Below are 16676 nucleotides of genomic sequence, written 5' to 3' on the forward strand. Positions count from 1 at the left end.
CAGAAAGAGGCTATTCAGACAATTCAGTGTCACTTCAACAGAAGATAAGGCATTTTACAAGTCTAAACATTTCCTTCTAGCCTAAAGCCTCAAAAAGTTTTCACAGAAAATCTGGGGCTTGAATTTGGAATGAATTCACCTGGAGCACTATGAAGAAATGATCTTCTATAGATGGCTCTGTTCCCATAGGCAGGAGGCAGAATGTGTGGTGGACACACATTCAAATGGGTCATTCCACCCTTGATGAATCTTGCTTTGTAGATGTGAACAACCAAAAAGACATTTTCACCTGCAATGCATGGATATTTAAAGAAGTTTACATAAATGTTCAAGGATCTTGTCTTGTAGCTGCTATTTTCTCTCCCAGGAATAATTATCTTTTCTGATGGAAAGGCTTTGTCTTAGAAACTGGTATTCTGGAGGGATATGTTTGAGAAACACTCATTCTTGGGTGGGGAATAATATTCCCTGCTCTTGCAACCAAAACATGTAAATCCCTTTTCTCTATCTGAACATGACTTTCTAAGAAAGCTCAGTGTCCTGAGAATAGCAACGATGGCATAATTCCAGTGTGGGATCTGTGATGTAGTTAACCTGTGCACTCGTCAGAGAGAGAACTTCTGCCTCATTTTCAATATTAAACACTTTCTGGAAACCTAGTATTGATTGCCCGAGAGTTAGAGCATTGAGGGCATAAAATTAAGGGCAGCTATTTAAAAGTACTGGAATTCATAACCTGTTTTTCATATTCGTCAGAGGGCTATGAAAGTAAGTAACCAGAAACTCCAAAAGGTTCCCAAAAAGTTATCTCTTATGATAGTCACTAAGCAACGGTAGGCAATGTTAAACATGTGGAGAGATGTCTAGAGCACAAGAAGGGAGACCTAAAACACAATAATGGTTCAGTATTCTTGTCACTTTGTATTATTTTACTTCTAATCATTCTAGGAGTAATGCAGTGATAAATTATTGTTGTTTTAATTTTCTTTCCCTGAAGACTAATGATGTTGAGCATTTTCAAAATATTACTATCAGTATATCTTTGGTGGGAAATTTCAAGTTCTCTGCACAATTTAAAAATAAGAGTTCTCGGTTTCTTATTACTAATTGTAAGGGCTTTTTATATATTGAATATGTAGGGTTTTTTGTCATATACATGCCATATATAACATAAATGTAAAATTTATTTATATACACTAGTTTATGCATAATTTTAAATATGTACACATGTATATATGTATGTGTGTATACATACACACACACACATACACACATATATATCCTCCTAGTCAGTGAATAGCCTTTTCATTTTTTAAAAGAGGAGATATCTGATTAGCATAAGATTTAAATTATTGAGAAATTTCAAGTTTTTTAGTTTTTCTTATGGTTCATGCTTATTGTGTCATGTGTAAAATATTGATCTACCTCAAGGTTGAAAATATTTCTTCTAGAATTTTTCTAGGCTTAGGTTTAACATCTAGTCTCTGACTCATTTTACACTAGTTTTTGTGTATAGTGTGTGGTAGTGTTTCAGTTTCTTTTTTTTTTTTTCTCATATGAATATCTAATTGATCCAGCATTTGTTGAAAAATCTATTATTTCTGCATTAAATTACCCAGATAACTTTGTTATAAAATTTGTACACTTAGATCTGTTCATGAACATTCTATTATGTTTCAGTACCACACATCATGGTTTATGGGAGCTTTATAGTAAGTCTTAATTTTAGGTAGAGTAAGTTCTCCAGCTTTGTTACTCTTTTGAGAGTTATTTTCTATTCCAGGTTCATTTAAAATTTCATCTTTTTATATAAATTTCAAAATACAATTGTCAGTTTCTTCAAATGTCCTGTGGAATGCCTTTTTGGAATTGCATAGAAATGATAAAAGTTGATTTGGTAAACATATAAAGTCTGTTAATCAACATGGCAAATCTCTCCCTTATTTCTTTACATTTTTGGAGATTGACATTTGAGTGTTCAAACTTTTTAAACTGAGGAATAGTTTATCTAAAATGTTGTGTTAGTTTCAGGTATATACATATTCTTTTTATTACAAATTATTAAAAGATATTAAATATAGTCCCCTGTGGTATACAGTATGTCCTTGTTGTTTACCTATTTTATATATAGTACTGTGTATCTGTTAATCCCCAAATCCTATTTATCCCATTTCCTTTCCCTTTGGTAACCATAACTCTGTTTTCTATGTCTTTGAGTCTATATCTGTTTTGTAAATAGTTCATTTGTCTCATATTTTTAGATTCTACATAGAAGTGATACTGTATATTTGTCTTACTCTGTCTGACTTACTTCACTTAGTACGATAACCTATGGATCGATCCATGTTACTGGAAATATTTACTTTCTAGGCAATGTTTTCTGTTTTTCATATAGGTCTTGAATATATTTTAAAAGTGCATTCCTAAATTTCATATTTTAATAGTATTTTACATAGCATTTTGTTTCTAATTTCAACCTCTAATTGCTGTTTTCTTAGAAATACATTTGATATTGTGTTGACATTGTATGCCGTGACCCTGTTAACTAATTAAGTTTGTCACTTTTATAGAGCCCTGAACATTTTCCACCTATATAATGTAGAAATGCCTGTAAATTTTCTGCCCAGAAATGTACTTTTTAAATTTTGACTCTTCTTTTCTCATCTTTGTCTCTTTTGTTTCTTTCTCTTACCTTGCTGAAATAGCTAAAATCTAGAGTACAATGCAGAACAGAAGTTGGGAGTAGACAGACTTATTTGTTTACAATCTTAGACAGTATTCACCATTAAGTATGATGGTAGCTGTAGGTTTTATTCAGATTCTCTGTCTGGTTGAGCAAATTCCTTTCTATTCTTCATTTGCTAAAATACTTGTATTCATAAATCTAAATTGAAATTTATCAATTTGTATGCATTTTTTGAAATTGTCCTGTGATTCTTCTCCATTATTCAGTTAATTTATTGAATGTCAGTGATTATTTTTGAATGTTAATGTTTTAATTCTGGTTTAAACTACACATCCTAATCATGAATTGTTATCATATAAATTGACAGATTTATGTTATTTATATGTTGTTTAATATCTTCTTTGCACATGTTCAAAAGAGATATTTGTCTTTCATTTCGTTTCTTATAATGCATCTTGGCAGTTAGGCAATGCTGGCTTCATGAAATGTGCTTAGTGTTCTCTATTTTCTGAAAGAATTTCTATAAAATTTGCATTATTTATTTTTAAAGTACTTTGTGGAATTTAGAAGTAGAATTTATTGGGCCTCTAGTTATTTCTGAGAATGATTTGAAATACAAATTCAATTTCTTAAACTGGTATAGGACTATTCAGGTTTTTTATTACTTCTTTAGTAAGATGTTTGTATTTTTTTACAATCGATTGGTTTTAAAGTTGTCAATTTTTCTGGCACCACTGTGTCCATGATATTTCCTACTATCCTGTTAATATCTGTATGTTAATATTTCCTACTATGTTAATATCTCATGCTCTATGTGCTTTCATTATTGATATGAGTCATGTGTCTCTTCTCTCTTGGTCTCTTTCTTCTTTCCTCCATCTTGTTACCCCTTCCTTTTATTAATCTAGGTAGGCCTAATAGTTTTATTGATGTTTTCAAACAATCAACTTTTTCTTTCCTTGAGTTTTGTATTGTTTTTTCATTTTCTATTTTACTGACTTTTTTTCTTTATTTTTTTCTGTCATCTACTTTCTTTTTTTTTTAACTTTTTATTTTTTTAATTTTTAAAATCAACTGCATATATTTAGAGTGTACAATTTGGTATCCCAATCTCCCAATTCATTTCCCCCTCAACCCTCCCCACTTTCCCCACTTGGTGTCCGTATATTTGTTCTCTACATCTGTGTCTCTATTTCTGCCTTGCAAACTGGTATATTAATATCATTTTTCTATACTCCACATATATGTGTTAGTATACAATATTTGTTTTTCTCTTTCTGACTCATTTCACTCTATATGACAGTCTCTAGTTCCATCCATGTCTCTAAAAATGTCCCAGTTTCATTGCTTTTTACAGCTGAGTAATATTCCACTGTATATATGTACCACATCTTCCTTATCCATTCATCTGTTGATGGACATTTAGGTTGCTTCCATGTCCTGGCTATAGTAAATAGCGCCATAATGAACATTGGAGTGCATGTGTCTTTTTGAATTAGGGTGTTCTCTGGGTATATGCCCAGTATTGGATTGCTTGGTCATATGGTAGTTGTATTTTTAGTTTTTCAAGGAACCTCCATACTGCTCTCCATAGTGGCTGTATCAACTTACATTCCCACCAGCAGTGCAAGAGTGCTCCTTTTTCTCCACATCCTCTCCAACATTTACTATTTGTAGATTTTCTGATGATGCCCATTCTAACCGGTGTGAGGTGATACCTCATTATCATTTTGATTTGCATTTCTCTAATAATTAGTGATATTGAGCAGCTTTTCATGTGCCTCTTGGCCATCCATATGTCTTCTTTGCAGAAATGCATATTTAGATCTTCTGTCCATTTTTTGTTTGAGTTGTTAGTTTTTTTTTGATATTGAGCTTGATAAACTGTTTATATACTTTGGAGATTCATCCTTTGTCTGTTGATTTGTTTGCAAATATTTTTTTCTCTTTCCGAGGGTTGTCTATTCATCCTGCTTATATTTTCCTTTGCTGTGCGGAAGCTTTGAAGTGTCATTAGGTCCCATTTATTTATTTTTGTTTTTATTTCCATTATTCTAGGGGGTGGATCAAAAAAGATCTTGCTGTTATTTATGTTGAAGAATGTTCTTCCTAGGTTTTCCTCTAGCAGTTTTACAATGTCTGGCCTTAAATTTAGGTCTTTAATCCATTTGGAGTTTATTTTTGTGTATGGTGTTAGGGAGTGTTCTAATTTCATTCTTTGATATGTAGCTGCCCAGCTTTCCCAGCACTACTTATTAAAGAGGCTGCCTTTTCTCCATTGTATATCCTTGCCTCCTTCATCATAGATTAGTTGGCCATAGTTTATCTCTGAGCTTTCTATCCTGTTCCATTGATCTATATTTCTGTTTTTGTGCCAGTACCATACTGTCTTGATCACTGTGGCCTTGTAGTATAGCCTGAAGACAGGAAGCCTAATTCCACCAACTCCATCTTTCCTTCTCAAGATTGCTTTGGCTATTTTGGGTCTTTTGCATTTCCATACAAATGGTAGTTTCTTGTTCTAGTTCTGTGAAAAATGCCATTGGTAATTTGATGGGGATTGCATTGAATGTGTAAATTGCTTTGGGTAGTATAGTCATTTTCACAATGTTGATTCTTCCAAACCAAAAACACGGTATGTCCCTCCATCTGTTTGTATCACCTTTGATTTCTTTCATGAGTGTCTTATAGTTTTCTGAGTACAGGTCTTTTACCTCCTTGGTTAGGTTTATTCCTAGGTATTTTACTTTTGTTTTGCAATGGTGAATGGGATTGTTTCCTTAATTTCACTTTCTGATCTTTCATTGTTAGTGTATAGAAATACAAGAGATTTCTGTGTGTTAATTTTGTATCCTGCAACTTTACCAAATTCATTGATTAGCTCAAGTAGTTTTCTGGTGGCATCTTTAGGATTTTCTATGTATAATATCATGTCATCTGCGAACAGGGACAGTTTTACTTCTTCTTTTCCAATTTGGATTTCTTTGATTTCTTTTTCTTCTCTGATTGCTGTGGCAAGGACTTCCAAAACTATGTTGAATAGCAGTGGTGAGAGTGGACATCCTTGTCTTGTTCCTGATCTTAGAGGGAATGCTTGAAGTTTTTCACCATTGAGAATGATGTTGGCTGTGGGTTTGTCGCTTATGGCCTTTATTATTTTGAGGTAAGTTCCCTCTATGCCCACCTTCTGGAGAGCTTTTATCATAAACTGGTGTTGAATTTTGTCAAAAGATTTGACTGCATCTATTGAGATGATCAGGTGGTTTTCATCCTTCAGTTTGTTAATGTAGTGTATCACATTGATTGATTTGCATATATTGAAGAATCCTTGCATTCCAGGGATAAACCCCACTTGATCATGGTGTATGATCCTTTTAATGTGTTGTTGGATTCTGTTGGGTAGTATTTTGTTGAGGATTTTTGCATCTAAATTCATCAGTGATATTGGTCTGTAGTTTCCTTTTTTTGTGGTATCTTTGTCTGGCTTTGGTATCAGGGTGATGGTGGCTTCATAAAATGAGTTTTGGAGTGTTCCTTCCTCTGCAATTTTTTGGAAGAGTTTGAGAAGGGTGAGTGTTAGCTCTTCTCTAAATGTTTGATAAAATTCACCCTTGAAGCCATCTGGTCCTGAACTTTTATTTGTTGGGAGATTTTTAATCACAGTTCAATTTCATTACTTGTGATTGGTCTATTCATATTTTCTATATCTTCCTGATTCAGTCTTGGAAGGTTATACATTTCTCAGAATCTGTCCATTTCATCCAGTTTGTCCATTTTATTTGCATATAGCTGCTTGTAGTAATCTCTTATGGTGGTTTTATTTCTGTGGTGTCCATTGTAACTTCTCCTGTTTCATTTCTAATTTTAATGATTTGAGTACTCTCCCTCTTTTTCTTGATGAGTCTTTCTAGAGGTTTATCAATTTTATTTAACTTCTCAAAGAACCAGCTTTTAGTTTTATTGATTTTTGCAATTGTTTTCTTTGTCTGTATTCCATTTATTTCTTCTCTGATCTTTATGATATCTCTCTGTCTACTCACTTTGGGTTTTCTTTGCTCTTCTTTCTCTAGTTTCCTTAGGTGTAAGGTTAGGTTGTTCATTTGGGATTTTTCTTCTTTTTTGAAGTAGGATTGTATTGCTATATACTTCCCTCTTAGAACTGCCTTTGCTGCATCCCATAGGTTTTGGGTCATTGTGTTTTCATTGTCATTTGTCTCTAGGTACTTTTGCATTTGCCCTTTGATTTCTTCAGTGATCTGTTGGTTATTTAGTAGCATATTGTTTAGCCTCCATGTGTTTGTGTTTTTTACAGTTTTTTTTTCCTGTAATTGATTTCTAATCTCATAGTGTTGTGGTCAGAAAAGATGCTTGATATGGTTTCAATTTTCTTGAATTTACCAAGGCTTGATTTATGATGCAAAATGTGATCTATCCTGGAGAATGTCCCATGTGCACTTGAGAAGAATGTGTAATCTGCTGTTTTTTGGATGTAATATCCTGTAGATATCTATTAAATCCAGCTGATTTTTTGTGTCATTTAAAGCTTCTGTTTCCTTATTAATTTTCTGTGTAAATGATTTGTCCGTTGGTGTCAGTGGGGTGTGAAAGACCCCCCACTATGATTGTGTTACTTTTGATTTCCTCTCTCATGGTTATTAGCATTTGCCTTAAGTATTGAGGTGCACCTATATTTGGTGCATATGTATTTATAATTATTATCTCTTTTTCTTGGATTGATCCCTTGATCTTTATGTAGTGTCCTTGTCTGTTGTAGCATTTTTTTATCTTAAAGTCTATTTCATATGATATGAGTATCATTACTCCAGCTTTCTTTTGATTTCCATTTGCATGGAAGATCTTTTTCCTCCCCTCACTTTCAGTCTGTATGTGTCCCTAGGTCTGAAGTGGGTCTCTTGTAGAAAGCATATATATGGGTCTTGTTTTTGTATCCATTCAGCCAGTCTGTGTCTTTTGGTTGGTGCATTTAGTACATTTACATTCAAGGTAATTATTGATATGTATGTTCCTATTACCATTTTCTTAATTGTTTTGTTATTGTTTTTGTAGGTGCTTTTCTTCTCTTATGTTTCCCACTTAGAGAAGTTCCTTTAGCATTTGTTGTAAGGTTGATTTGGTTGTGCTGAATTCTCTTAGCTCTTGCTTGTCTGTAAAGCTTTTGATTTCTCCACTGAATCTGAATGAGACCCTTGCTGGGTAGAGTATTCTTGGTTGTAGGTTCTTCCCTGTCATCACTTTAAATATATCATGTCACTCCCTTCTGGCTTGCAGAGTTTCTGCTGAGAAATCAGTTGTTAACCTGATGGGGGTTCCCTTGCATGTTATTTGTCATTTTTCCTTTGTTGCTTTTAATAACTTTTCTCTGGGTTTAATTTTTTTTTCTGTTTGACTACTATATGTCTTGGTGTATTTCTTCTTGGGTTTATCCTGCCTGTGACTCTCTGTGCTTCCTAGACTTGGGTAGCTATTTCCTTTCCCATGTTAGGGAAGTTTTCAACTATAATCTCTTCCAGTATTTTCTCAGGTCGTTTCTCTCTCTCTCACCTCCTTCTAGGACCCCTAGAATGTGAATGTTGGTGTGTTTAACATTGTCCCAGAGGTCTCTTAGGCTCTCTTCAGTTCTTTTCATTCTTTTTTCTTTATTCTTTTCCACATCAGTGATTATCACCATTCTGTCTTCCAGGTCACTTATTTGCCCTTCTGCCTTAGTTAATCTGCTATTGCTTCCTTGTAGTGTATTTCTCATTTCAGTTATTGTGTTGCATATCTCCGTTTGTTTGCTCTTTAATTCTTCTAGGTCTTTGGTAAACTTTTTTGCAACTTTTTGATCTTTGCATCCAATCCTTTTTCAAAGTCCTGGATCATCTTTACCATCATTATTCTGAATTCATTTTCCGGAAGAGTGCCTATCTTCTCTTCATTTAGTTGTTTTTCCGGTGTCTTATCTTGTCCCTTCATCTGGTACAAAGTCTTTTGCCTTTTCATTTTCTCTGTCTTTCTGTGGCTGTGATTTTCAGTTCCACAAGATGAAATATTGCTGACACTGCTTGATTCTACTGTCTTCCCTCTTGTTAAGGAAGCAGTCTAGGAGGCTCATAGGTCCTTCCTGATAGGAGGGACTGATGGTGGGTTGGGCTGGGTGGGTGGAGCTCAGTATAACTTTAATCCGATATGGTGAGTGGAGCTCACCAAATGGGTGGGGCTTTGTTCCCACCCTGTGCTTGTTTGGCCTGAGGTGACCCAGCACTGGAGCTTATAGTCTCTTTGGTGGAGCTAATGATGGACACTGAAAGGGCTCAAACCAATGAGCACCTCCCAGAACCCCCACTGCCAGTGCCCCCAACCCCTCAGTGAGCCACAGCTGCCCCCCACCTCTGCATGCAAGCCTCCAACACCAGCAGGTAGGTCTGGTTCAGTCTCCTATGGGGTCACTGCTCCTTTCCCCTGGGTCCTGGTGAGCACACTTTTTTGTGTGCCCTCCAAGAGTGGAGTCTCCATTTTCCCCAGTCCTGTGGAGGTCCTGCAATCAAATCCCACTGGCATTCAAAGTCTGCTTCTCTTGGGATTCCTCATCCCATTGCTGGACCACCTGGTTAGGAAGCCTGTTGTGGGGCTCAGAACCCTCAGGACTTCTGTGGTATAACTTTTCTCCAGCTTGTGAGTCACCCACCCATCATTTATGGGATTTGATTTTAACATGATTGCGCCCCTCCTACCATCTCTTTGTGGCTTCTCCTTTGTCTCTGGATGTGGGTGGTGTTTTTTGGTGAGTTCCAGTGTCTTTCTGTCAATGGTTGTTCAGCAGTTTGTTGTAATTCCAGTGCTCTTGCAAGAGGGAGTAAGCGCATGTCCTCCTACTCCGCCATCTTGATTCTCCTCTGTCATCTACTTTCTTTCTGCTTAGTTTTCTCTAATTTTTCTATCTCTACAAGTCAAAACATTTAGTAATTGATATTAGCCATTACATTCTAACATATGTTTTTGTTAAATATATATGATAATATTAAATACTATATGATCTATATCTGTCTATAATCTATCTATTGATCTATCTCTCTATCATCTATCATCTGTCATCATTCTATATTAGATAATGCATGCATCTTTATCTAAGGTGGATATCCTGTTTCTTCTCACCCTGAACTCCCCTCATGTTGCATCATCTGGGAGTGACTACAGTGGGGGATAGCTTGGCCAGGATATCCTCTGCCTATCAGAATGGCAGGCAGCATTCTTTGTCAACAGTGCCTCCTCTTGGTCATAATTTAATCAACATTTGGGTGGCATTTTATGACCATTTTTTTTTCCTCATTGCTAGGAAGACACATTCCCAGATCAGGACAGGATTCTGTTAATAGGCCACATTATGTGCTAATTTTTGCTTTAGGCTCTGTTAATAATCTAAAATTATCTGGATTGTCTATCTTACTCATGTGTTATGATCTAGGGAAACATGTTTCCTTCTTGCTTCTTCCCATATCTTGAGTTGCTTATTATATTTATTCTGTTTAGATTTATATATTGATCAATGGCCTCAAGACATATAGCCATCATTAATTTTGTTGGAAGACTGTTACAAATTGGTAATACAACAGAAAACAATCTTCCAAAACTGTAAGGATATAAGTAATATAGATAGGAACATTAATAAAGTTACAAGTAGAGATTTAAACCATGAGTTTCCAGAAACAAACTGGCTCCCTAAAAGATCAGCAAGACTAGGAAGTGGATCACTTATGCCAGAAACCTGATTTTCTGTGTGGGTTAGTAAGTAAATGCTTTATGTTGTAGGAGTTGTCTGGTATGAAAATACAGCATTCAGTTTGAATTATAACATAGGTGCCTCCTTAAGATGCTGTAAGGATATAGGACCATGTGATTGTGTAACACAGCTTTCCTCATCATTAGAGACCTCAGAATTCAGAAAGTTAACAGCCCAGTTACTATCATTTATGTCCTTTTGGGTGAATTCTGTCAAGGTTTTGATGTGAACAATTACTACTTCCCATCCTGCTGAAGGCACAAAAAAAGCTGCTAAATGATTATATCAGAGAAATACAGATCTCTTGGTCCATTGGGGTTCTATTAATGGCAAAATGCTAGGGTCATATCTAAATTAGCATGTTTCCACTTTGGTAACTATAAGTTTGTTTTCAATATCTGTAGGTCTGTTTCTGTTTTATAGATACTTACATTTATATCATTTTTATCACTTAGATTCCATGTATAAACAATATCATATGATATTTGTCTTTGTCTGACTTACTTCACTTAGTATGATAATCTCTAGGTCCATCCAAGTTGCTGCAAATGGCATTGTTCTTTTTCATGGCTGAGGAATATCCCATTGTTTATATGTATCACTTCTTTATCCAGTCATCTTGCAAAGGACATTTATGTTGCTTCCATGTCTTGGCTATTGTAAATAGTGCTACAATGAACATTGGGGTATATATATCTTTTCTAATTATGTTTTTCTCTGGATATATGCCCAGGAGTGATACTGCTGGATCATATGGTATCTCTCTTTTTAGATTTTTAAGGACCCTCCACACTGTTCTTCACAGTAGTGGTGGCAATTTACATTCATACCAACTGTGTAGGAGGGTTACATTTTCCCAAAATCCTCTCCAGAATTTATTGTTTGTAGATTTTTTTTTGATGATGGCCATTCTGACAGATGTGAGATTGCACCTCATTGTAGTTTTTATTTGCATTTCTCTGATAATTAATGATGTTGAACATTGTTTCACGTACCTTTTGTGTTCAATTGATCTTGACAAAAGAGACAAGACTATACAACAGAGAAAAGACAGTCTCTTCAATAAGTATTGCTGGAAAAACTGGACAGCTACATGTAAAAGAATGAAATTAGACCATTCTCTAACATGGTACACAATGAGCTATCATCTCAACTTGTTCAAGTGGTTATCATCAAAAGAACACAAATAACAAATGTTGGCAAATATGTGGAGAAAAGAAACCCCTTGTACACTGTTGGCAGGAATGTCAATTGGTGCAGCCAAAGTGGAAAACAGTATGGAGTTTTCCCATAAAACTACCATATGACCAGCAATTCTACCCCTGAATATATAGCTGAAAAAAAGAAAAATATTAATTTGAAAAGATATGTGCCCCCTAATGTTCATAGCACCATTATTTACAGTTGCCAAGATATCACTAACTTTAGTTTTGTTGTACATTACTCATAAGCAGAATTGTAGTTGACAAAAAGAACAGCTGAATTAAAGTTAATGAGATCTCAAAATTGTAGAGAACTTTATTGACACATTTTGGTGCTTCCATAGTTTTCTTCATATTCTTATAAAAGAATAGAGTCCTTTATGCTTGAAAATCTTCAATGATGAGAAATTTCATTTCAAAATCCTTCCCATCCCAATTACAAAATTTAGTAAATATCTTTAGAAAACCATTTTATGATGAAAATAGCACATACTAAATTTTCATGATTTTTCAGACTTCTTCATGTATACTCTCTTGTTTAAACCACATAGCAAGTCTGTAAGATAGGGATTATTTTCATTTCCAACTTACACAGAAAAGAAATGAGGCCCAGGATTCCATCTATCTTTCCTGAAGTTACAGAGCTATGAATGGTAGAGCCAGGATTTAGATTCACTGAGGCATAGTCCAGAGCTCACACTTAATCATTACATTCTACTACATACTTTGAAGCTAGAATGAAATAGTTCATGATCACATTATTAATTCCTAGTGTTTCCTGTGCTGGAGGGCACATTGCAGATGTTTGAAATAAGGGCTTACTTGGATTAAAGGCATTTGTTACTGACATGGGAGACATATGTCTCTGGTTTAAAACCTTGTTTGTGATGATTCTTAGCTGAACAACCTCAAGGATGTGTTCACTTCTCTGAACTTCAGATTTGCTATTTGTATATGTTAAGTAGACATACCCAACTTTGTACTATTTTTTGAGACACAAGCATGATAACAAAAAAGCCCTGGACACTTTTCAGGCATTCTACTTCTTCCTGAAAGAAATGAAAAGGTACCTAGAATTCATAGTTACTCTCATATGTGAATCACTTTCAAGGGCCATAATCACTTCAAAATTATAGATTGGATTGATGTCATTTCCCAAAAATCATTTAAAAATTACATCATTTACCCATTTTCACTTGACTACAAGTACTTTTAAGCCACCTATAAACTTTATTCTATTATCTTTATTTTTTCAACTGCATGTTAGCTTCTTTTATTTTCTTCTTTATCTTTTAACTTCATTCATCCATTTATCTAACTGTGGCCCCTGTACAGTGTCTGTGTGTGTGTATGCTGGTGCTGGTCTTATGGAGGAATAAATTAGATGATTTTTGATGGAATCATGGCATTTAAATTGGTTTCTATGTATATGGCCCTCCTCATGCATTACATGTAGATACTGAACTTTGTAATGCCCCAGATTAAAGCTAAATGAGAACAAGGAAACCCATGCTTTTTGTACTGAATTTATGTCAAAATAAACTGACAGGAGAACATGGTTAGAATTGGTAAGTTTGGTCCACTTAAGGAAAGTGAAGCCTTGACATTCATCTTGCCTGTGAACTAGAGACAAATAGCAACTCACAATTTTTTTATGTAGAATAAATGTTATTCTGACAATAATCCTACACTATCATATATGACATCTGTACAGATTAGACAAAGCATGACTAAATAAGTCATCAAGCAAGACCCTCAATTCATCTTTTGATTTCTGAGGTAATTCTGACATGTCATAACTTTCTCATGGCATTTTTCACTTCTGCATCCCTCAGTGTGTAGATGAGTGGATTGAGGAAGGGTGTTCCAATAGTATAAAATACTGCTGTCATCTTGTCCTTGGGGAAACTGGTTGGGAAGAGGGTATATAAAAATATACACGGACCCAAAAACAAGACTACCGCAATGATGTGGGAAGTGCAAGTGGAGAGAGCTTTTTTCCTCCCTTCTGTACTGTGGTTCTGCAATGAATGCAGGATAACAATGTATGAGATCATCAGAATTATAAAACTGATTGTGCAAAGGGCCCCACTATTAAACACCACCAACAGGTTCATCACATGAATATCCATGCAGGCAAGTGTTAGCAAGAGCTGCACATCACAACAATAGTGATGAATCAAATTGGATCCACAGAAGGGCAATCTCGAGACCAGCATAATCTGAGCCATAGAATGTATAGAAGACCCTATCCAGGTAAGAACAATCAGGATGATGCAGACTTGCCGGCTCATGATGGTTGGGTAATGCAAAGGCTTGCAGATGGCCATGTAGTGATCAACGGCCATGAGCACAAGGACAAAGATCTCCATGGAGCCAATAAAATACAGTGCAAAGATTTGAGTCATGCACTCGTTATAAGATATGCTTTTCTTTGTAGACAGGGCATCCACAATTACTCTGGGGGCCATGGAATTTGAAAAGCAGATATCAATCAAGTACAAATAAAATATTAAGAAATACATGGGGCTCCCAAGTGTCCAGCTGGACTTGATGGTCACAATAATGAGCTAATTCCCCACTACGATTCTCACATAGAAAACGAAGAACACTACAAAGACCACTTTCTGCCTCTCAGGATCCTGTGTCAATCCTAACTGGATGAACTCAGTGACACTGTTATTTTGCAACATTGTTGCACTTGATGAGGGGAAAGCACAGGTTAGAAAAAATCTGCAAAGGAGAAAAGAAAAAATACTTATGATATGAATTCTAGGGTTAGAGGCCGAAATAAATATGGAAGCTCCACTTTCCAATTGGTAATAATTTATCTGCTGTGTACTACTTTTACCTGAATAAAAAGGAATTTATAATACTCAATCTGTTTCCACGACTGCATATGAAAATAGTGGTACAAGAAATAGGAAAATAATAAAAAATTAATTTTTTTTCTTCAGACTGAAAAAAACACACACTAGACTGAAGGTAAGGTAGAGAGAAAGAAACAATTAATATAAAATTTTAGCAATGAATACACAGTCAGTTGGTCCAGGCCATCATGGGACTTATTTTAATCTGTTGCTTTGACTCAGTTTATTTCTTTTTCACTTGACTACTCAAACCTTTCTAATTGTTTACAGTTTTAAATTCAGCTCCTATTATCAAAATGTATAATCTTTAAATTATAATATGTTGCCCACTTATTCTTTATTTTTGTAAGGCTTTCAATATGTTTTCTTAGGATGCAAGGCCCCACTGAGTTTAAATAAAGGAAAACTAGAAAGAGAATATTTTCAATAAATCAGAACACTCTTTCAAGTTTCAGGTTTAAGATTAAACACCAGGAGTTTGGAAAATAAGCTCAGGAAGCTCCAAGTCATACCTGAACTTTTTAAAAGAATTTTTGAGATATATTGATATATCTCGAATATCCTGTACTCTAACCTCAAGGAAGAGAAAATAGAAATAAAAAGACAATTATTTTGTATTCATATCTAGCTATACACCAAAACTAGACAAATTGTTTTATTTGCACTTATATTATCCAAATAGTAGCATAGTCAATAGAAAATTACAAGTGACAAACTGGTAAAGTATATTTACAACTTGTATGCCAGAAAAAAGAATTATTTGCAAGTATAAATTGATTTCACTTGTTAACCTTAGAAATACAGTAAAAAAAAAATACTGGACAAAGAACCAGTTTTAAAAGAGACTTTAATTTTCAACATCTGTAATATTACAATTGTACATAGACATGGGGCTAATGATTCCATTTCCTACAGATACTCTCACTCTCAAGGACAATGACTACCACTACAACACTTTCTATCATAGCAAATGATGGAAAAAGACTTAAAACACATCTGAAGGGAGTTTAACAAAAAAAGGATGGTACTTATATTGATAAACATTCATTGACAGAGCCATTCATGAAAACAAAGCAGATATGTATGCAGTGGTATCAGTATATCTAAAGTATATTTTCAAGTGAAACATAAGAGGACAGAATGATATGCTAGGTTGGTAAGTCTTAATTAAAAACAGGATAATACATGTGGCACACACATACAGTCTTCTACAGAAATAGATTACATTTGAAGAATGTCAGCAAGAACATGGATTTGTATTCTCTGTGTGAAGAAACTGTTTCCTTGGCACCAGACACATGAGCCATCGCTAATTTTTAAGATGTGTCCTTTGGTAAAATTTGAAACACATCACTATCATGTGTTGCATTAAAAATATAAAGTTTTTTAAAACCTCATTTTAGCTGATGGACTATTATTCACATTGGCCCATCCCTGAGCTGTAGTAACTGTCTTCTGATGTAGGCAGGAAAGACAGTGATATTTTGGGGAGAAACAAGACTCAAGAGCATCAGTTAGATGCTGAGTCACCTGTAGAGGTTTTTATAGAACTCGATGCTTTTTATTCACACTGTGGACCACCACCACACTACCTTTAATGAAACGTTCAGAATTTTCTTGGAGGTTTTCCAAACATATACTGGTTAAAGCTCTTTAACAATGAAATTGAAAATTGTTTGCATTTTATATCTATGAAGAATAATATATAAATATCTCTCCTTATCTATATCTGTATATTTATACATATAGATAGGTAGGTAGACAGTAAGATAGACATAGATAGGGAGATGAGATAGATGATAGTCTCATATGAATAATTCACATAACATATTTATATCTATATACATAGGTATATAGATATACATATATTAGAATTACATATATATAAGTGACACAAATTGGAATGAAGCAACAAGGATCGTGGTTTTTGTCCATAAACTACTGAATTTGAGCACCTAAGAGATAGCAGGTGCTTAACAAATATTGCTTGAATGAATGAAAGCTTTAAGAAAATATCCTATACATAGAGTCTAATATTGCTTCTCAGTACATTATACTCAGATGGCATTAAAGAAAAGAGAAGACTGCATTCTACTACCTCCATCACCAATTATTACATCTATGGAACATATCCTGAA

The 16676-nt window shown here is 34.7% G+C and overlaps 1 pseudogene; it reads right to left on the minus strand.

The window, feature by feature from the left end:
* Nucleotides 1-13461: 13461 nt before the first annotated feature.
* Nucleotides 13462-14361, minus strand: LOC130850102 (olfactory receptor 4C11-like; annotated as a pseudogene).
* Between the last annotated feature and the right edge of the window lie 2315 nt (nucleotides 14362-16676).

Source organism: Hippopotamus amphibius, chromosome 3 (genome assembly GCF_030028045.1).
Source record: "Hippopotamus amphibius kiboko isolate mHipAmp2 chromosome 3, mHipAmp2.hap2, whole genome shotgun sequence".
Classification (NCBI taxonomy): domain Eukaryota; kingdom Metazoa; phylum Chordata; class Mammalia; order Artiodactyla; family Hippopotamidae; genus Hippopotamus; species Hippopotamus amphibius.